Source organism: Periophthalmus magnuspinnatus, chromosome 15 (assembly GCF_009829125.3).
Source record: "Periophthalmus magnuspinnatus isolate fPerMag1 chromosome 15, fPerMag1.2.pri, whole genome shotgun sequence".
In the NCBI taxonomy this organism is placed as follows: domain Eukaryota; kingdom Metazoa; phylum Chordata; class Actinopteri; order Gobiiformes; family Gobiidae; genus Periophthalmus; species Periophthalmus magnuspinnatus.
Genome location: NC_047140.1, coordinates 20,293,946 through 20,316,194, shown reverse-complemented (window position 1 = coordinate 20,316,194; position 22,249 = coordinate 20,293,946). Strand labels below are relative to the sequence as shown.

Here is a 22,249-nt window from a genome sequence, read left to right as displayed (position 1 = left end):
TATCTAACAAATGAAATAGACTTTAAATAGTTTTTTAACAATATTTACACAATTTATGAACTTATTTATACTTTCTTAACCTTTTTAAATTGTAACTTATCCTATGAACTTTTTTCACTGTATTATTACCATTACTGTTTTATATCCAGGTTACACAGTTAAAACCAGAAGTTTACATACACTATATAAAAAGACTGTCTGACATGAAATCAGACTAAACTTTTCCTGATTTAGGTCAATTAAGATTACCAAAATTATTTCTATTTGCTAAGTGAATGACGACAGAAGGATTTTTAGACAGTTTTTATTACTTTATTTAAAGTCAGGAGTTTACATACAGTAAGATTACACTACCTTTAAACAATTTGGAAAACCTCAATGAAGATGTCATGGCATTGGAAGGTTTATTGAAAACGTTTGAGTTAATTGGAGACACACCTGTGGATGTATCTGAAGGCACACCTGCTTCTTTGTGCAATATAATGAGCAAGTCAAAAGAAATCAGCAGGGACATCAGGAAGAGAATTGTGGACTTGCGCAAGTCTGGTTCATCCTTGGCTGCAATTTCCAGATGTCTGACAGTACCATGTTCATCTGTTCAAACAATTATACTTAAGCATAAACACCATGAGAATGTCCAAACATCATATGCTCAAGAAGGAGACGGGTTCTGTGTCCCAGAGATGAACGTGCTTTGGTCCAAAATGCACATATCAACCCATGAACAAAAGCAAAAGACCTTGTGAAGATGTTGATACTGTGCCACCAAGGGGCAGAAAGGCCACTCTGCCAGGAAGAAGCCATTACTCCAAAAGAAACAAGCCCAAAATAAAAAAAGCCAGATTACAATTTGCAAATGCACACAGGGACAAAGACCTTAATTTTTGGAGACATGTCCTGTGGTCTGACAAAACCAAAATTGAACTGTTTGGTCATAATGAGCATTGTTACGTTTAGAGGAAAAAAGGGACAATCTTACAGGCCTGACAGCACCATCCCAAGTGTGAAATACGGGGGTGGCAGCATCATGTTGTGGGGTTGTTCAGGAGGGACTCGTGCACTTCACAAAATAGATGACATCATGAGGAAAGAACATTATGTGAAAATACTGAAGCAATGTCAAGACATCAGCCAGGAATTAAAGCTGGACAATGACAAAGTGGCTTAAGGATAACAAAGTCATTGTTTTGGAGTGGTTGTAGCAAATTCCTGATCCCAATCAGGAGGACTGGGCCAAAATTCCTGCCAATCATTGTGAGAAGCTTGTGGAAGGAAATCCAAAACCTTTGACCCAAGTCATAAAGGCAATGGTATCAAATCCTTTTCTCATTATTCTGGCAAACAGAAATAACATTGGTGATCCGAATTTACCTAAAACAGAAAAAAAAAACTTTAGTCAGATTTTATGTCAGACAGTGAGAAAAAAACAAAACATATGCGTCTTTTTATATAGCATATGTAAACGTCTGGTTACAACTACATTCTGTTCCTATGCTATACAAACATGTGCAGTCTGGAGCGTAGGAGTTAAGATGTCCATGATTGACAGGTGGAGGCAATCAAAACAAACATGATGGTTTATGCGTGGAAAAAAATAGACTTCCACAGAAAATAAACTTTCCCAGAATCACATTGTTAATCTGAGGTGAGAGTTTGTTCTAAATTAAAGATGACCCACGACCTTGTTCATTCCCCATGCATTATTCAGATAAACAAATCAAATTTTCACAGCTCTGTGTAAATTTGATCAGACTGTTGGCTAAAACAAATCATGCGTTTACTTACTGGAGTTCAGTGCATCACTCGTGTCCACGTGCTAACAGCTAACCTCCTTAGTATACTATATTTAGACAATGTAAACATACAAGATGACATAATAAACATTTTGAACTAAGTGAAGTTTCTACCAATCACTCAAGGCTGCCATGTTTCGCTTTCTCTCTCTCCAAAATTCTACTTCTCACACCTGTTCTTGTTATTTACTGATTACAGCAACATTTCAAAGCCAGTTTTAGCATCTTGAGTCCGTGCGTGTAAACTGTCCCAGAGCAGTTTGTGTTTTTTTATGGTTTTGATGGCGTCTTATCAGCAGCTGTCCCCCCTTACATTGCCGGGGGGCTGCATAGGGGGGCTGCCCGTGGCTCTAAACACAGCACATCAGTCACTGCATGGCCCACTTTCTCTCTTCATCTGCACTTCACACGACTGGCCCGCTCCTCAGGCTACATGTGGTCCAGTCCCACGGCTAACCACTCCAATTACAAATCCCATGAATATCATTTTAACCTGAAAAGAACCCAAGCAAACACGTTTTCAGTAGTTTAGTTTGAAGAGGGAAAGTACACATTAAGACGTAATAATTGTAGTATTTTGTAGTATTTTGTATTATGGTATTTCATAGATTACAAAATATATCTCTGAGTAAGGTATAATGAGAGACAGCCATTTTAACACACAGGTTTTGCACAAAATATCTCTTTTAAGCCAAGGCAAGTAAATTTGTGAACTTAAACCTGCCACTTACTTGTCCCCATGGCAATGAGTCTGGAATGTTCCACAGTATAGCATCTATCACCATGGAGACCAGTAGGCAACACGACCAGGTCAGAAAACACCTAAACTAAATAAATACAACATAAGTTTAATCCCATACCGCAAAAGATTTCAGGAGAGGAATAACATCTCCATGGAAACAAGCTGGTAGGGGACCGCCCACAATAAACGTTACATAGTGCACCTTTAAGTCAGAGATTGCACCTATCATTTTGCGGTGAATACATACCACATGTGTGGTTATTATCAAGATTTTGGAAGCATGTTTTTGCCATTCCAAAGTATTTTCATTTCATTTTAATGTATTTATTTTCTGGTCAATGTATAGCCCTAAAGTACAAAAAGTTCTGTCAATACTTCGTAGCAATATTGGATGTAAAAAAAAATAGATCAAATCATTTTGTTCTGAAGAGAGTGCTATGAGACCATGCTTCCAAGAGAGTTTGAAAGAAATTATGCACTTCCTATTCAAATGGTGGGAAGTATCAGTGACAGTTGGCATGGAAACAAGAAAAATGTTTCATGTAGATTTCAAAAAGTATCTCATTTGTGATTCATCTGCTGGAAGGAACTGAAGGCAATTAAACAAATAAAACTCATAAATAAGACAATAGTTGAGTTACAGTATTTATCTGTCAGCTCGGGAGCGCGGAAAACTTTCGCAGAGACTTTTGAAGAAGTTTCTTTTCAAAAAGTCAAACGGCAGCAGAGGTTTAAATCCTGTATAGGCAACTGCTACAATTCACTTGGGACAAATAGAACAGAAAAATGTGCAGTGAAATAATGATAATAATCAAATTTCTCCAAAAATAAAGTTTAGGAGTGGGGCTGAAGGACAAAAAAAGAAGAAAAAAATTGAAGCAAGAAAGAGTGTGTTTTTGGGATAACAATCAAAATCGTGTTTAGGGCCAGCAAACGCCGAGAGAATATCATTTTACTATATGTGCTGCTAATTCAATAGCTGTGGTGTAATAAGCTAAATTATTTTGGTGACAGTTTCAGGCCTGTATATAAACTGAGAGAGTTGCACTAGAGAGGGAATATAATATAAAATATAGTTTTCTTTCATTTATATGGGCACAAAGTCAGATAAAAAAAAACAAAAAAAACAACAACAGGAGATAGAATAATAAGAATATTAGACATTAATTAATAGATGCATTTAAATGTAGGATTGAGGTCTTATACAAGTACTTGCCTGTTACATTGATTTCAGCGCTTAAACATTTGTATTCGTTTCTGTGTAGACTCTGCACAACTGAGTGGGCGACAGGTGCGTCAGGGGAGAGGCACTTTAAGGTTTAAGGTTAAGAAGACTCCCGCACACCGACTCACTCTTGATTCACTTTTATTAACACAACGTTTTGGTCCCTCTGATATTCCTCAGGTATCAGCACTTAAACATTTTACCTTCAAAAGCATAATTTCATGGCAGATGGACATGCTGCTGCTTCAGGCTCCACCAACCACTAGGGGCACTCCAAAAATGTCTCTACTACTATTACTACTCCCCAAGAAGAAGATTGGGCACAACACTAGACATGATCCTTCATTCTAAAACCTAACCATCTTTTAAGAGGAGGTATTATGCAAAATCATGCTGGGACAGGTTTTAGATGTTATCCATGCATGTTTTAGTAATTTAGTGATCTCCCCAGGGCCCTATTCAAACCCTTCTTATGGTTAGCCGTAGGATTCTGTGTGATGATCAGACCACAAGCCTACGTCACCTATACTCCCACATGACAGTTCTTCATAAATAAATAAAAGCATGATACAAAACCGTACAGTAAAATACCCTCTCTTAAAAGAAAATATATACAGTGTGTGGATTTCTGTGAAACTTTTACAACGTTCTGTTTTTTTGTTTTTTACTGCGTTTAGCTGGTGGGCTTAAGAGCATATTTCCATGTATGTCCTCCCAGGATCTATTGAGAATAAAACCTTTTTATAAATGGGAACACTTTAATGAAGATGGGTTTTCCATGCACGTAACAGCGGGGCTAAAGTGGTCTATGTGTGCTTTAGATCCTGGGATATAACGTTCAAGGTTTCTTCAGATAAAACGGTCCGAGAGTCACAAAGAGTGCATTAGCAGCAGCTCTATGGCATTTGTGGGAGCAGAGTGCTGTGGTGGATTAGAGCTTCTACATGGAAATTTCTGAGACTTTGTAATCAGTTTGAGGAAAGATTTTTGAAGAAACACGGAAGAAAAAAAGTGTTAATCGTTTTCTTTTCGACATGTCACATAAATGATAAAAATCTGTTTCACAATGCTGTAAAGACTGATCAGAGCATATTAAGTTTGCTAGTAGACACAGTTCTAAAGATAGGATTGCAGAGCCTTCAACAGGAAAGTTACATAGTGCTTCTTTAAATGGCAGAAATGTGTTTGAAATGAAGTGAAACCAACTTAAATATACCTTTTGTTTTCACTGAAATGCTTTTTTGTTTGATTCTTATCATGGACTTAATGACTTTTACTCTATGAAGCCCTTTTTGAAACATTATATGGACATAACTTATTATTAAAGTGGGACAAAACACCTAAACTCTGCCCAAAACCACATTTCAAATAGAACTGCTATAAAAGGGGACAGAGAAGGGAAAGGACAGGCGAGGTTTGGATATATGAGGAACAGTGTAATTGGTCTAATAGGTATCCAAGCTTCAAACTTCGCCCCTGCAGCCAGATATTTGTAATCAGAAACAACGCATATCCCCCATAGCGTGAAACCTTGTCAATCTTTAGGTATGTGTTATAGTAGCAAAGTGGCAGATCCAGAAATGGGGACAAATGTGCACAAATGAACACTGTAATGGAAAAGTCTTGGGGTTTTTCTAACATGCTGACACAACAGCTCAGACACGGTGCTGTTGTAGTAAACACTAACTGGACCTACTCAAAAAAAACATGATAGAACACGTTAAAATTACCTTTCAAAAATCTATATGTGCTGTCTGAGCACATATAGACTTGTTATTGTAAGAAGTAGTGGATTTCTGTTTCAAATGCATGTGTCAATACTGAGAAAGCCGATATGCAATTTCCTTTTAATCAGGGCAGAGGTGCGTGATGTCAATTTAATCAGAGCAGAGGCGCGTGATGTCACCAAATACCTCATATTGGCACTGACCACTGGAGCCAGAACACACACATTTTTATACTTTTTAGACCACAAAGCTGCAAATATACCTAGTTTGCACAAAAACCATCAAAAGGAACCACAGACAATGCTATTCAAACATCATATGCACAGTTTAGTAGCAAAAAAAGCTTATTTAGTGTTTAGTTCAAGGTAAATAATTGTTTTTGAATGTTCATTTGGACCCAAGCATCACTTCACAGAACAGAGAATGTATTTGTAGTTGTAGTACAAACATTTTTCTATAATCTACATAGCACATGCAGTTTTGATTTTATATTTGCTGGACACCTCTCAATGTTTTCTGTGTGTCTAGTTTAGTCTGTTATTTATTTATTTTTTTTTGTTATTTATCAGAGACAATGCACATAAAACAATGAGCTACACAAAGAAGTAATATGTCTGTGTCAGGTTATAGCAAAATTGCTCAATTTCACCCTAAAATACAATGTATACTAATACAATGACTCATCCAGTCAATCAACAAATCAAACTAATCCTAATCCCATCCTGTATCAGTCACCATAGCCATACATTATTTACAGCACATGCACTTCCAGTCAAAAGTTTGTACATACCCTTTTATTAGTACATTCTACAATTGACATACATTAAAAAGATATCAATTATATGAATTAAGATATATGGAATTACCGGCATGTAGTAAAGAAAAAAGAAATAACTTGACAAAGCGAAAGGTGGCTACTTTGAGGATTTAAATATAAAATATCTATATTTTAAAAAGTTTACCTTACCTTTTCCTTTGCTACATAAATGCATATATCTTACTTCATATATTTGGTGTCTTCTGTATGTATATAAAACATGGAAAGCAGTAAAAAATAAATAAAAAAAACATTGAATGAGAGGATGTGTAATGTATTCACCTTATTCACTGCCATCATCATTGGGGTTGTGTAAATTTGCATGGGGTTGCTGATCTTGACAGCAAATAAGTACTATTGTCACGATCCCAGTCTGTCCTGTCTTTCTTGTGCTGTTCTCCGCTTCCCTTCTGTGTCAGAGCCTAGAGCTGGGCGGAGATTCTGGCTCCTCCTGCGCACACCTGCAACTCATTCTGTAATTAAGCTGCACCTGGGGAAGACAAAGGGACTGTGGACCTGACACTCAGCGCCAGATCGTCCGCGTATCCACAGTGGTGCAGCTCTGCTTGGCTCAGTTTCATGTTTCGCATTTTTACTCTGCCCTCAGTTGGATGTGTTTTGTTCCTTGCCAGATCCGGTCCCTGGACCAGCTCAGCTCCTCTGCCTCCGACTCAGCTCTCCACAACCGGTACGGGCTACCTCATCTCTGACCCTGCTGCCCGCGACCTGCTCAAAATGTACTTAAAACAACCCCGCTTTCAACTGTCTGATCCATCTAACTTCATTTGCATTATATTCTCTGTAAACTGAATCTTTGGTCCCCCCTGTCAGTCGTTACCACAACTATATGGACTACAAAGCCATTTTAAAGCCTCCCAGAGGATCGGTACAGTGTTGACTTGTTGGTCACATGAAAATTTTACACAAATCAACCTACTAACTTTATATTTAAATGAATGAAGAAAGCGTGGAGCATTTACAGCAAAAGTGGCCAGGGTCAATATACAATTTATGCTGCTGCATTCATACAAAGCGGTTTAATGTGTGCAGATTTGTGTCTGATCTGTCATTGTCTACAAAAAGTTAACAAATAACCATCTTAAAATGCTTACAGGTTTTTATAAGAGAGTAAAATGATGGGGGAGCAACAACAATGTCTTTTAAATAGCATTCAAATGTACCAAAAAATTGTCTTTGAGTTCAACACACTCTACAATTTTCAAGCTAATATACAAAAATATTGGATAGCACCAAAATACCAATTACAGTGTATAAAACAAAAGGATTTGTCATTTCCCTATTACTATTGGCTCCCACAGTGTGAAACCTTGTAAATCTTTAAGTATGTGTTATAGTAGCAAAGTGGCAGATCCAGAGATGGGGACAGAATGTGCACAAATGAACACTGTAATGGAAAAGTCTTGGGGTTTTTCTAACATGCTGACACAACAGCTCAGACACGGTGCTGTTGTGGTAAACACTAATTGGACCTACTCAAAAAAACATGATGGGACACCTTAAAATTACCTTTCAAAAATCTATATGTGCTGTCTGAGTATGTACTTGTTATTGTAAGAGGTAACACATTTCTGTTTCAAATGCATATGTCAATACTGAGAAAGCCAAATAACAGCGAGAGCCATTACTGCTTCAGATAATGGATGCGGGTACTAGGCATTGGATACTCGGAGCTATTGTTTGGGAGGCATGTGCAAAATGGGGACAAAACAATAGCGACTCATGGAGAAGGAGGGTTTTAACACCTGCGTTTTCCTGAAACACTGTGGAGAAATGTATCTGACAGAAGCTTTGGAAAAATGAATGCTACGGAAACACATACTGCTGTGCTTTTGCTACGCAATTTAGATTTAAAGTTACCATCTGTACGTGTATTTATTTTTTGTTTTTTTTTACCTTGACAACTACCAACTCACTACTACCTTCAAACAGCATTTTTGCGTTTTAATCTCACGGCCCACATTTAAACACTACTGAATGTGAAATCCCACGGCTGTAGCTGCTGCTGTGAGCTTTCCTCAGTGCTGATTTTAAAAGGATTTATTGAGAACATTTGAACTCGGTGTACTTTTCGAGCAAAGGAGACATTGCTTAAATGTTATCTAGAGAACAGCTTTGCCAAACACAATCTTTTTGTGCTAAAAACTCAATTTTTATACTCTTCAAAGCAGGGTTTTACGGTCTCTTTTTCTGTGCATGGGTGATAGGGACTCTTCATGTACTTCAAATAGCGTTCATTGTTTTGCTGTGAAGGACGTCTCTCTCGCTCGGATCAAAACCATTAGGGTTGTCGAATCAAGCTGAAACTAATGCATCAACACTCACTGGCAGCTAATATCACTTAACATTGAGGTACCCTTCGAGACAGGGGCCCATAGCAGTGCGCCCACTCAGCAGATATAAGAGGCTCTTCATACACTAATGACAATCATATGCACGGAACATAAACGATGTAATTTCAATGGTTTGTTTGTGGCAAGACCTTCTCAATCTCGTCAGATGTCAGAAACTAAGCAGAGCTGGGCCTGGTTAGTGCTTGGATGGGAGACCACTGGGAATTCTAGGTGCCACAGAAATGTTGTTTTGTTGCCTTGCTTCTGTCAGTCTGTTATATAGACTATATAAGACTAATTCTTTTTTTGTTCTAAGGCATTCAATTTTAACTACTGAGTTCATAGCATTTGTTAATGAAATTGAATATATATATATATATATATATATATATATATATATATACACTCACCTAAAGGATTATTAGGAACACCTGTTCAATTTCTCCTCAATGCAATTATCTAATCAACCAATCACATGGCAGTTGCTTCAATGCATTTAGGGGTGTGGTCCTGGTCAAGACAATCTCCTGAACTCCAAACTGAATGTCAGAATGGGAAAGAAAGGTGATTTAAGCAAATTTGAGTGTGCCATGGTTGTTGGTGCCAGACGGGTGAGTATTTCACAATCTGCTCAGTTACTGGGATTTTCACGCACAACCATTTCTAGGGTTTACAAAGAATAGCGTGAAAAGGGAAAAACATCCAGTATGCGGCAGTCCTGTGGGCGAAAATGCCTTATTGATGCTAGAGGTCAGAGGAGAATGGGCCGAGTGATTCAAGCTGATAGAAGAGCAACGTTGACTGAAATAACCACTCGTTACAACCAAGGAATATAGCAAAGCATTTGTGAAGCCACAACACGCACAACCTTGAGGCAGATGGGCTACAACAGCAGAAGACTCCACCGGGTACCACTCATCTCCACTACAAATAGGAAAAAGAGGCTACAATTTGCACGAGCTCCCCAAAATTGGACAGTTGAAGACTGGAAAAATGTTGCCTGGTCTGATGAGTCTCGATTTCTGTTGAGACATTCAAATGGTAGAGTCAGAATTTGGCATAAACAGAATGAGAACATGGATCCATCATGCCTTGTTACCACTGTGCAGGCTGGTTGTGGTGGTGTAATGGTGTGGGGGATGTTTTCTTGGCACATTTTAGGTCCCTTAGTGCCAATTGGGCATCGTTTAAATGCCACGGGCTACCTGAACATTGTTTCTGACCATGTCCATCCCTTCATGACCACCATGTACCCATCCTCTGATGGCTACTTCCAGGAGGATAATGCACCATGTCATAAAGCTCGAATCATTTCAAATTGGTTTCTTGAACATGACAATGAGTTCACTGTGCTACAATGGCCCCCACAGTCACCAGATCTCAACCCGATAGAGCATCTTTGGGATGTGGTGGAACGGGAGCTTCTTGCCCTGGATGTGCATCCCACAAATCTCCATCAACTGCAAGATGCTCCTATCAATATGGGCCAACGTTTCTAAAGAATGCTTTCAGCACCTTTTTGAATCAATGCCATGTAGAATTAAGGCAGTTCTGAAGGCGAAAGGGGGTCAAACACCGCATTAGTATGGTGTTCCTAATAATCGTTTAGGTGAGTGTATACTGGAAACCTATATTGGCCAGTACCTCTTCTGGACATCCAAACACCCCATTGCACACAAACTTTCAGCAGTAAACAGTAACACAGTAAGGAGAAGGCAATGACTTTCTTATTCTTTACAGAATAAGAAAGTCATTAAAATCACAATATAACAAATGAAAACATAAATAATCATCATAAAATTATCATTAAAAGAGAAAAATACTAAACAAAAAACCTTCAGTCATATGCACAACTAAACAGAACTGTTTTGAACCTTTTAAACATTGTCACTTTGTTACTATATGACACTAACTTGTCAGAGATGTACTTTGGTGCTGGTCCATGGAGAGACTTGTACACAAGCAGAGCTGCTTTAAAATCTATTCTCTGAGCCACAGGAGCCAGTGTAGAGACCTGAGCACACGACTTATGTGCTTATACTCTCTCTCTTCTCTTTTGTTCGGACTCCCACAGAAATCACTCCATAAACTCCAACTGGTCCAAAACTCAGCTGCCCGCATTATCACACACACACCCTCCCATCACCACATCACACCTGTCCTGCAACAGCTCCACTGGCTCCCCATCACGCACCGCATACACTACAAAATCATACTCCTCACATACACAAAGCTCTCCACAACCTGGCCCCTCCATACCTGTCTGACCTCATTCACATCTCCACACCCGCCCGCTCCCTCCGCTCCTCCTCTTCCCTGCACCTCACTGTCCCTCCTGCCCATCTTGTCACTATGGGGAGCAGAGCCTTCAGCTGCTCTGCTCCCCAGCTCTGGAACTCCCTCCCTCACGACCTCCGCAACACACACTCACTCCCACACTTCAAATCTAAACTCAAAACTTATCTGTTTAGAAAGGCCTTCTCATCCTGACCACTCTGACCATAACTGCTCTGTCTTTTAATCTATATTTGTTTTTAAATGTATTTTTAATCATTTTACATTGTTCTATTTGTATTGTATATGTGTGTATATGTGTACGGCGACCTTGAGAGCCTTGAAAGGCGCCTAACAAATAAAATGTATTATTATTATTATTATTATTATTATTATACTTATTGGTTCTAGTCAGGATGCAAGCAGCAGCGTTCTGGACGTACTGCTGCTGTTTTAACGCTCGTTTGGAGAGGCCAGTGAGCAGGACGTTACAGTATTCTATCCCACTGGAGACAAATGCATGAATAAGTCTCTCCAAGTCTGGTTTTGACAGTATACCTTTTTTCAATGCTTTTTCTATGGTAAAAAGCTGCAGATGTTATTAATTTGATGTGGCTGCTAAAGTTCTGAGTCTGGGTCCACTATTAGCCTTTGATATCTAGCCTAATTTGAAGGTTTTAGAGAGAGAGACTGGAGGTGACTGCTGACACGTTCTCTGGTTCTGTAGGCCAAAGACTATGACTTCAGTCTTGTCTGAGTTTAGCTGGAGAAAGTTGTTTTGTATCCACACACTGATCAGTTGGATGCAGTAGCAGAGTGAATCCACTGGTCCATATTCACCTGCTGCCAGTGAGACATTGATCTGACTGTCATCTGCAGAGTTGTAGTAGGACGCACAGGAGGAGGAGCATATCACCCCTGCATTGAAAAATTGTAAATATCCCAAATGGGTCATAAACAAAGGGAAACAGCTGGCACAGTAAAACAGGAAAAACAGCAAGAAAACAGACATCAGCAAAATAGTTGGTTACACTTCCATATATCAGAGGGATAATGGAAAAAATAGAATGGTCCATGAATAAACATAACGACAGTACTGCAGTCAAACCTCACACAAAATGACGACAGTTACTAATGCACGTCATGGACAAAATAAACCAAGACCAAAAATGCAACGTAATATATGAAATGTCTTGTTTGTCATGCAACTAGTCATACCTAGGTGAAACAGGCTCGTGTTCGGAAAAAGAAAACAAAATGGAATGTATGCACCCGACTGACTAAGTAGCAAGCCCACCAAGAACAACTTAAATCTGCAATATCGGACCACTGCAAGAGAAAATACCATCTCATGGATTGGGACAACGCTGAGGTCATAAGCACAGAGAGTAACACGTCCTATCATTGGATCAGGGCAGCCATCGCGGTCCAGAAACGCAACCACTAGACTGTAAATCAGGATGAGGGGGCAGACCACTTTTCTCACACCAGGGATACAGTTCTGAAGAAGTCGGACTGCAGATGGCATTGCTGTCCTACTGCTCCAAGTATCTGCACCAAAATTTCTTTAAATCAGCTTACCAGACACATCACAGCAACATCACGTGAAGGCGGTAGAGTACAGCAGAAACCGTCAAGGTATGAAACAAACAGAGGTCTGTACATAGGGATCTAGGTGCTTTACTATATAACTTTTCAGGAGGGTCCGTCACTCGCTTGTCTCCATGGAGATGTTGTAGCTTTGCCTGGAATGTTTAACAGTATTGAAATGAACAGCTCATGAACCCATGGAGACAAAAATAGATGTACAGAAAATTGACATCATGCATCAGTTACTGCTGCTTATGTAAGTGTTTTAAAGTGACATTGCAAAGTGATAATAGTACTAGCTTAGTTTTATATAGTGCTTTTCCATATGCTGTAAGTCGCTCTGTAATGTTGTGCATTATTCATTCAGTTCATACACTGTGGTGCTATGCTGCTATCTTTTAGCCAACTGCCCTGGGGTAGACAGACTGATGGAAGCGAGGCTGCCAATCTTTGTTAATTAAAAGTAATTTAATTAAACTTTAAACTTCCCATTATAATGTTTGGCAATATTGGTTTAGAATAGACTTTCCACCATACTCCAAATCAGGCAAACTTAGTTATCAAGGTTGAGTCGAGCAAAAGTGTACACCCAAATAATGAGATGTATTATGGGTTGTTATTATTGTGATATTTATGAACTTTATTCCATTCAAAACCTTTCTAGCTGCTTATTTGACTCAGTGCAAAAGCAACTGAACAATTTCACACATCACAAAACAAAAACTTTTCCAACTAAATAATAGACTTGTGCATGTATATTTCAACTATATTTCCAGTGTAATGAGAATGTAATAGACCAAGATTCTCTGTCCTATATAAGTGTCATATTTTGGCTGGAGACTCATTAGAAGTTCAGGGAGAGCAGTCAAACTTTTTCATAAAATATTCAATTCATTGTTCTTTTTGACACTGCCACATTAGTAAATAATATATGTCCTACTATTTGAAAATGCAAAGCAAATGGAAATGCATCAGAGTGGTTCATATTAAAAGAATCTATCCAGGCTCATACTGCTTTAAAATGTGTTGAAAGTAGAGTTATAGGAAAATGGATGACATTTTAAGGCAAAGTTAACTTGAATAGCTTCCGGCTTGACAAAAATGACAATGGCACTGTGAAAGGTTGGTGGTTCAAACCTCACCCCTCACCTGTTGTGTTAGTGGGCAAGACACTTCATGACATTATACTGCTCACTCACAGTATGTGGCTGAATGTGACTAATAAAATGCAGAGGTCTTCACTCTCCACATTTGATGGTTGTAAATCACTGTGGCTTCAATTGCCCTGGGTTTACTGCAAAAAAGCTGCCAATCTGTGCCAACTACCCCCACCAATCACTTACTAATCAAAGTACTTTTTTGAGTTTTTGGTAAAGGACAGTATATAAAATCTAGCAAATAAGTGGTCACAGTGGTCCCTCGTTTATCGCGGGGGTTACGTTCTAAAAATAACCCGCAATAGGCGAAATCTCCGAAGTAGTCAGCTTTATTTTTTACAATTATTATATATGTTTTAGGCTGTAAAACCCCTCACCACACACTTTATAAACTTTTTTAAGACAGGCATTAACATTTACTCACATTTCTCTCTTTTTTGATTAATTAATAGTGACTTACTCGTATTTCACAGTTCCTCTGACTGTGCCTCTTCGTTGTGTGCCGCTGCTTCGCTGTAGTGTCGAAAGAATGCAAAATCGCTGTACAAAAATCCGTGAAACAGCGAGGCTGCGAAAGGTGAACCGCGATATATCAGTCACTCTCTCTCCGCAGTCAGTAGTTGTAAGCTACTGGCCACAATTGCCCTGAAAAAGGTAGCTGCCCATCTGTGCCAATTACACACCAACCCCAACCAATCACTTACTGTGTCATAGTTTGATTTTCTGTGCTAAGGTCATAGGTACAAAGAACAAGAAGTACCATTGTTGGATCAGGGAGGCCATTGAGATCCGCAAACGCACCCACCAGACTGTATATCAGCTCATATATCCATAGAGACAAAACAGAGCCACCACTATTAGTATTTTTGAGTAATAAAACCCATGTAATAAAATAAATGCTGGATAAATACATTCGATATTATATTGTGCAACACTCCATGGAGACAGACAGGTAACAAACTCTCCCAGAAAAGTTAGAGCGTCATTAAAATAGATGTATGGAAAATTATTACTGCTGCTTATGTAGGTGTTTTAAAGTGACATTGCATCGGGATAACAGTAATACTTTACATTTATATAGTGCTTTTCCATATGCTGAAAGTCGATCTATAATTTTGTGCATTATTCATTCACTTCATACCCTGTGGTGGTTTGCTGCTATACTGTAGCCAACTGCCCTGGGGTAGACAGACTGATGGAAGAGAGGCTGCCAATCTTTCTTAATTAAAAGTAATTTAATCAAACTTTTAACTTCCCATTATAATGTTTGGCAATATTGGTTTAGAATAGACTTTCCAACCATACTCCAAATCAGCCAAATCTATTCATCAAAGTTGAGTCAAGCACAAGGAGTACACCCAACTAATGTGATGTATTATGAGTTGTTATTTTTATGCTGCTTGTGAACTTTATTCCATTCAAAACCTCGGTAGCTGCTTATTTGACTCTGTGCAAAAGCAACTAAATAATTTCACACATCACAAAACAAAAACTTTTCCAACTAAATAATAGACTTGTGCATGTATATTTCAGCTACAACTGAAACCAGAAGTTTACATACACTATATAAAAAGACACATTAGCTTTTCTCACTGTCTGACATGACTCTAATCTTTGTTGTGGAATTTCTAATAGTAAAAACCTTTCCTGTTTTAGATCAATTAGGATTAATAAACTTATTTCTTTTTGCTAAATGCCAGAATAATGAGAGAAGGATTTTTTGTAGACAATTTTTCATTACTTTCTACAGCGTCAAAAGTTTACATACTTTTCATTAGTATTTGGTACCATTGCCTGTATGAGTTGGGTCAAATGTTTTGGATATCCTTCCACAAGCTTGTCTCAGTTTTCTCCAGAAATTTTAGCCCATTCCTGCTGACAAAACTGAGCCCAGTTTGTAGGCCGTCTTGCTCACACATGCAATACATTTTCAATAGGATTGAGATTAGGGCTTTGTGATGGCCACTCTAAAACACTTTGTTATCCTTAAGCCACTATGTAACCAGTGGCAATATGCTTCGAGTCACTGTGCATTTGGAAGACCCATTTGCACCAAAGATTTAACTTCCTGGCTGACGTCTTGACATTGCTTCAGTATTTCTACAGAATGTTCTTTCCTCATGATGTCATCTATTTTGTGAAGTGCACCAGTCCCTCCTGCAGCAAAACAACCCCACAACATGATGCTGCCACCCTCGTATTTCACAGTTGGAATGATGTCCTCAGGCTTGTAAGCTCCCCCTATTTTCCTCATTATGGCCAAATAGTTCAATTTTAGTTTCATCAGACCACAGGACATGTCTCTAAAAATTAAAGTCTTTGTCCTTGTGTGCATTTGCAAACTGTAATTTGGCTTTTTATGTTTGTTTTGGAGTAATGGCTTCTTTCTGGCAGAGTGGCTTTTAAGCCCATGTCGGTACAGTACTCGTTTCACTGTGGATAATGACACACTCTTACCAGTTTACCAGCTTGGATTGATATGCACATTTTGGACCAAAGCACGGTAATCTCTGGGGCACAGAACCCATCTCCTTCCTGAGGGGTATGATGACTGGACATTCCTATGGTGTTTATGCATATAATTGTTTGAACAAATGAACGTGGCACCTTCAGGCATCTGGAAATTGCACCCAAGGATGAACCAGACTTGCAAGCCCACAATTCTCTTCCTGATATCTTGGCTCATTACTTTTGACTTTCTGTTGATGTTACACAAAGACGCAGTGTGTTTCAGGTGTGCCTTCAAATACATCCACAGGTGTGTCTCTAATTAACTCAAATGTTGTCAATAAACCAATCAGAAGCTTCCAACGACATGACATCATCATCTGGATTTTCCCAAATTGTTTAATTTCACAGTAATCTTAGTGTATGTAAACTTTTGGTTTCAAGTGTATATTTCCATTATAATGAGAATGTAATAAACCAAGATTCTCTGTCCTATATAAGTGTCATATTTTGGCTGGAGACATATTAAAAGTTCACGGAAGGCAGTCATACTTTTTCATAAAATATTCAATGCATTGTTCTTTTGGACAGTGCCATATTAGTAAATAATATATATCCTCATAGTTGAAAATGCAAAGCAAATGGAAATGCATCACACTGGTTCATAATAAAGGAATTCAGGATCATGCTGCTTAAAAATGTGCAAAATCACTATTCAACTGGTCCCTGATTGAATAAAGAGTGCAGGCTGAAATAAAAGAAACATTGATACAACTTAATAATAACTACACCTTAAATATCCTTAATAAAGCCTGAACAAAGACTTGGGTATTACCAAAACATGAATGCTGTTTTATGAATCCATGGATCACATCTCTCGCTTCTGTTTTAAACATATATAACCCCATAGTGAGAATAGAGAACAGTGGAAACCTAAAAGTAAAGTAAGTGAACGATCACTCAAAAGTCATATTAGTTTATAATAGATGAAAGCAGGGGAGCCAGCTGTGGTTCTCGGGGCACAACAGGAGGTTCAGTGCGTCTCGTCAAAGTCAAAGTCTTACTATAAACTACAGAGAGCAGATGGTTTATTCTGCTTAGTAGGTTAATATTCTACAGTTAAAACATATAAACTTGAATTAAAGTCTACATTGTTGCTGTTTAATTTTGTAAAGGGTAAGAAGGAATTAAAAGAACTGTATGTAAGATTTTGATTTTAAATTCCACAAACATGAACTGGAGAGGAGGCCCAAGGGAAGACCCAGGACATGTTGGAGGGACTACATCCCTCAGCTGTTCTGGGAACGCCTTGGGGTCCCACCCGAGGAGTTGGAGTAAGTGTCTGGGGAGAGGGAAGTCTGGGAGTCCCTGGTTAGATTGCAGCCCCCGTGACTCACCTCTGGATAAGTTGAAGAAAATGGATGGATGGAACATGAACTGTGTCTCCACATACAGTACAAGGTAAACATGTTCAAATACAGCTTTACTGGTTGCCATTCTAATATTGATTTTTTTTTTTTTCACTGTTTGAGTGCAGGGTGCATACAGTTCCTTTAAGGTGAGACTATGTACATAATTCATGCTCTTTCATTTTAAATAAAGATGACAAAAATGAGATGAGTTCACAAAGTACAAGCCTTTATGATTTTTTTACTTAATGTAATTGCAAAGACTCTGGACTATGCATCACCTGGATGAGTCTTGGATTCAAATATCTAACATTCCCCTTATAAGATGAAAATTTAAAACAAACAAATAAAAGCATAAAATTTCACCCACCTACCAGAAGTTACAAGGATAAAACCTCACTCAAGTTGGATGCATCTGTTGTTGCTTGTCTGGATAGGAATCTTCACTACCAAAGGATGAAGTACCCTTGGATTTTAATTGTTCAATATGAATCTGTCCGAATCCAGAACTCTTTAAAAGTGAAGCAGGAATTGCACTGAGGCATGATGGGTGAAAAATGTGTCCGAAGAATAACCCATGGATTCACCCTTTATCAGCCCTGCACCAGGTACCAGCGCTGACCTACATGCTACAACTTGTACAAAGAGAAAGTCGCAAAGCATGCTGGGAGATGGAGAGGACCTGACAGCTTCTCTCAAATCGATACAGTTATACCAGGAGACACTGATAGGAGCAAGGAGTTCTCAGAATAAGTTTCCTGTAGAATTGTGCCAGAAAATATAAGGGATTTTCATTGACATTCGACAAAATAAATGTATTCAAACTATTTTTGTATGTATCATTAGAAAAGATACATCTGAAAAAATAGATAATGCAAATTTTTCTAAAACCTTTTTTGTTATTGCTGAAGTGCATATTTTTTCTGCCCTTATTCTTGGAAATATGTTTTGCTTTTGTTACATTGCAACATTTAAAGCCTCTGTACCTGAGCTGTGGAGCAAAGTTATACCTCACTGACCTTATGCATTTTAAGGAGCCAAATTATTCACCACAATGAGTTTATAAGCGCTTTACATGACTGTTAGAGACCAGTTCAGAGTTTTGGCATGGTAGTAAAGCTAACAACTAGCGTTCTAATGTGCACTTCCTCATTACTGTACAGTTAAATGCTTTCTAATTAGATACAAACAGCACACATTTTGACCTCCAGAGCTGCTATAAAATACATATGTACTGGGGCAAGACACACTTTGCTCAAATACAGTCTTAAGGTACAACTCAAGTTTTTAAGTTAGAAAAAGTAAATTTGAAACATATTTGAAACCAGCCTATCCCCTATAAGGAATTTTTGGAAACTGTTTTTTCCTGCATATTTAGGCCAAATATTTTTTTCTCTCTCAATGTATTCCAGGATTTGACACATCTGCCAATGCAATGCAAAGTCAGCAACCCACATGCAACTAATTATAATTTTAGGGAAGTGAAAGTATTGTTCATACAAATATACAACTTATACAGTGAATAAATGCAGCCATGGACAAGGACATTGACCTGTACGGAAAAGGCTGAGGTGAGATTGGTGCGGTGAGCTTTTAACATTGCTTCTAAAAACGTCTTGATAGCACTCAAACATGTTCTCCTGCCCCATGTGGATTGGACCATAAGAAAAACTGAAGAGAGCCTGAGAATAACCGGATGTCGAGGTGTTGAATAATTCATGAACAGGTGCACACCGACCTGCCTGGGAATACTTACAGAGTTTACTGCACAATGGGTTCTATAGCACCACTGGAAACGTTTATATAATGGACAGTATGTGGAAGGCGAAAGAGGAAGGCGATTTCAAGTCTCGAATGTAAACTTTCTATACTCAATAATGTATGTTGAGGTTCAAAGGTTGACTGCAAACAATGTGGATAGAAAATACATACTTTCTGCCTAGATATAATCAAAGAGCCTATAATATGTTTGTCTGATTTTTATTTAGATTTTTTAATTTTGGACTGCCTCTGAAACAGCTCTATCCTGGACATACACAGACTATTCACTGCTCTTCCTCCTGGCAAACGATTCAGACAGAGGCACAAAGCACAAACCACTAGACTGAAAAATAGCTTTTATCTACAAACTGTCAGATCAATCACACCGACCATGTAATCCACCTAATACCTTTTATCTATTCCTGCTCAATCTGCGAGTTGCTAAACTGTATTTTGTAGTTGTTGTTTTTTTTGTTAGTGTTTTTAACCTCACAATGACAATAAATAAATATAATCTCATGTCAAGTGGCGTTCCCATTTTTCCAAGGCAAAAATGTGTGGCTAGTACTTTTGCCTCACAACAAGAAGGTCCTTGTTTTTAGCCAGCTGCACTGAATCATGGGTCAAATGACAAATTTCCCTACAAGGACAGTAAAATGTACTCATGCTTCGGGATGGCTTTCACCACAAAGGCATGTTTTTAGTCTTCTTTGAACAGTTTTAGACCAGTAAATGCGCCCTCCGCTGGCAACGTGGCCTTTTTGCACAGTAACAACAGTAAACCAGGCCTAGTCATGACCAGGCCTAGCTCAAGATCTGGAGATGAGTCTACATGTTGCTCCAGCGGAAGGATGGGTTAAATGCTGACAAGAAATTACCACACTGGGACAATAAAGTGGACCTTAATCTTTAATTGCCTGTCAACCTTAATTAAATGGGACTGAGTGACAGGGGCGGTACCAGGGAGGGCTTGAGGGGACCCTGGCTTCCCCTAGACATTGAAGGATGGGTCAAATGCAGATGACAAATTACCATACAGGGACAATAAAGTATACCTTTACCTTAGACCAGTGGTCCCCAACCTTTTTTGTACCACGGACCAGAATAATGTAGGTTTTATTTTCACGGACCGGCCGTCTACGCGTGGCAGATAAAAAGGGCAAAAATAAGTGCGTAAAAAACACAACTCACCGCTGCATCAGTGGGAGCCCTGCACTTGTTTCTTCTTTCCTTCTTGCTCATGTTTGATTTTTTTCAAAAAACTCTAAATCTTATCTTTTAATTCCAGGTGCTTAGACTCAATGTGCCAAAGCAGTTTTGAAGGTTTCATTGTCTCATTCGCTTTTCCCGCATATCACGCAGAGCAGACTCTACGCGTGAGTCACCTGTAGGGACAAACTCATATTTTAAGTAGGACTCCTGGTATTATCTTTCTTTTTCTTGGAGGTGGTAGGCTCCTCTTCTGGTTCCTCAGTTGTCCATTTCCCCTTTATTAAAAAGCTCTCCATAGACTTTTGTTTTGGCTCATTTTCACTCGCTTGTGGCTCTACTTTTGGGCGACGTGTCTGATGTGTTATACGTGATACGTCATCACGGAGGACAAGAGCAGATAATATACTTGCCACTACATCAAATAGATTTCTGTGGTGATTTCCTATCAGGATTTTCATTATATATCTATGGACAAGCTTATTAGCGCGTAACGGGCGAATGTTACGTCGGAGAACATGCGGTCGCTGATAAATTATTTACTGTTTTTGTGCGGCCTGGTAGCAAATGCGTAACGGACCGGTACTGATCCCTGGCCCGGTGGTTGGGGACCACTGCCTTAGACTATCTGTCAACCTTAATTAAATGGGACTGAGTGACAGGGGCGGCACCAGGGAACACTTGAGGGGACTCTAGCCTCCCCCACAGCTTCCACAATGATTTTTGCTCTACTTTTATAGCACATCCAATCTTGTCTAAAATCCATATTAGTTTTCATAAAAGGGCTGCATTGACACTGGTTTAAAACAGCAAAGCAAACAAGGTAAAGGGAGGAGGTGCTCTCACATCCATATAAGACCCTAAATTAACATGTTAAGTGAGCGCCCCCATTGAAGGACTTTGCACCCACATAGCTCCTCCAACCAAAAATGTCTAGTTTCGCCCCTGCTGAGCGAATGAAATTTCTAAAACATGTGGTCCAAGAAACGCATGACCAAATAACTGGTGAAATGGATTTAACATTTACAAAAGTCATAATGATGCTTTTGCAAATGGTCAGAAGCTTTTAAACTGGAATGTCAGTCAAGTTTGTTAAGAGCTGTTATTTTAACGGGATGAGTCAGGCCACACTCAAAAACAATCGTACATTTTATACAGCAAAAACACCACTACTTCAGGGTCACGCTGCAGAAACCATGGCTTCCAAAGTATTTGATTTTTGCCTTGAAATGAAACGACAAATCAGTGAAACTAACCTTGTCCCGCCTTAAATACAAACTTTGAGTAGTGTGACTGTTTCTTGTATTGGCAAAATCAAATCGTTTATTCACATGGCTTGCTTTATTTTCAATTGAAGTGTTGGCCCAAGCATTAGATAATAATAATTAGCATATATCTCCATAACATTGAACTCGGACAGAGAGGCTAATAAGAACATTTTGAATACAATAATAATATAATAATGTTTTGGTTTAATCGTCCAAAGCGGTTTTCTTTCTTCTCGTAAGACCTCATTTAACCCAGCATCAAATTAAATTCTGCTGTGCCCTTATTACATTTGTTCATTCACCTTAACTTAAGCTTTTTTTGTAAATTCAAATTCACTTCGCCTGTTTTTAAGGGGCTTGAATAGTTTCGACCAGCACATTTTCGACGTCGATGAATAAGAAATGGAAAGTAGGTGGACTCACAACTCAGAAAAAGGTCCTCGTTTATTATTCAGGAGGTAGAATAGGTTATAGTAGT

General features: G+C 38.7%; 1 protein-coding gene across 1 annotated transcript in view; it reads right to left on the bottom strand.

The window, feature by feature from the left end:
- Positions 1-16,466, bottom strand: part of wdr11 (WD repeat domain 11) — a 145,447-nt gene extending 128,981 nt beyond the window's left edge. Inside the window, exon 1 of the mRNA XM_033979631.2 lies at positions 16,457-16,466. The gene's annotated coding sequence lies outside the window, so the exon portion shown is untranslated. The remainder of the gene's footprint in view (positions 1-16,456) is intronic.
- Positions 16,467-22,249: the final 5,783 nt, after the last annotated feature.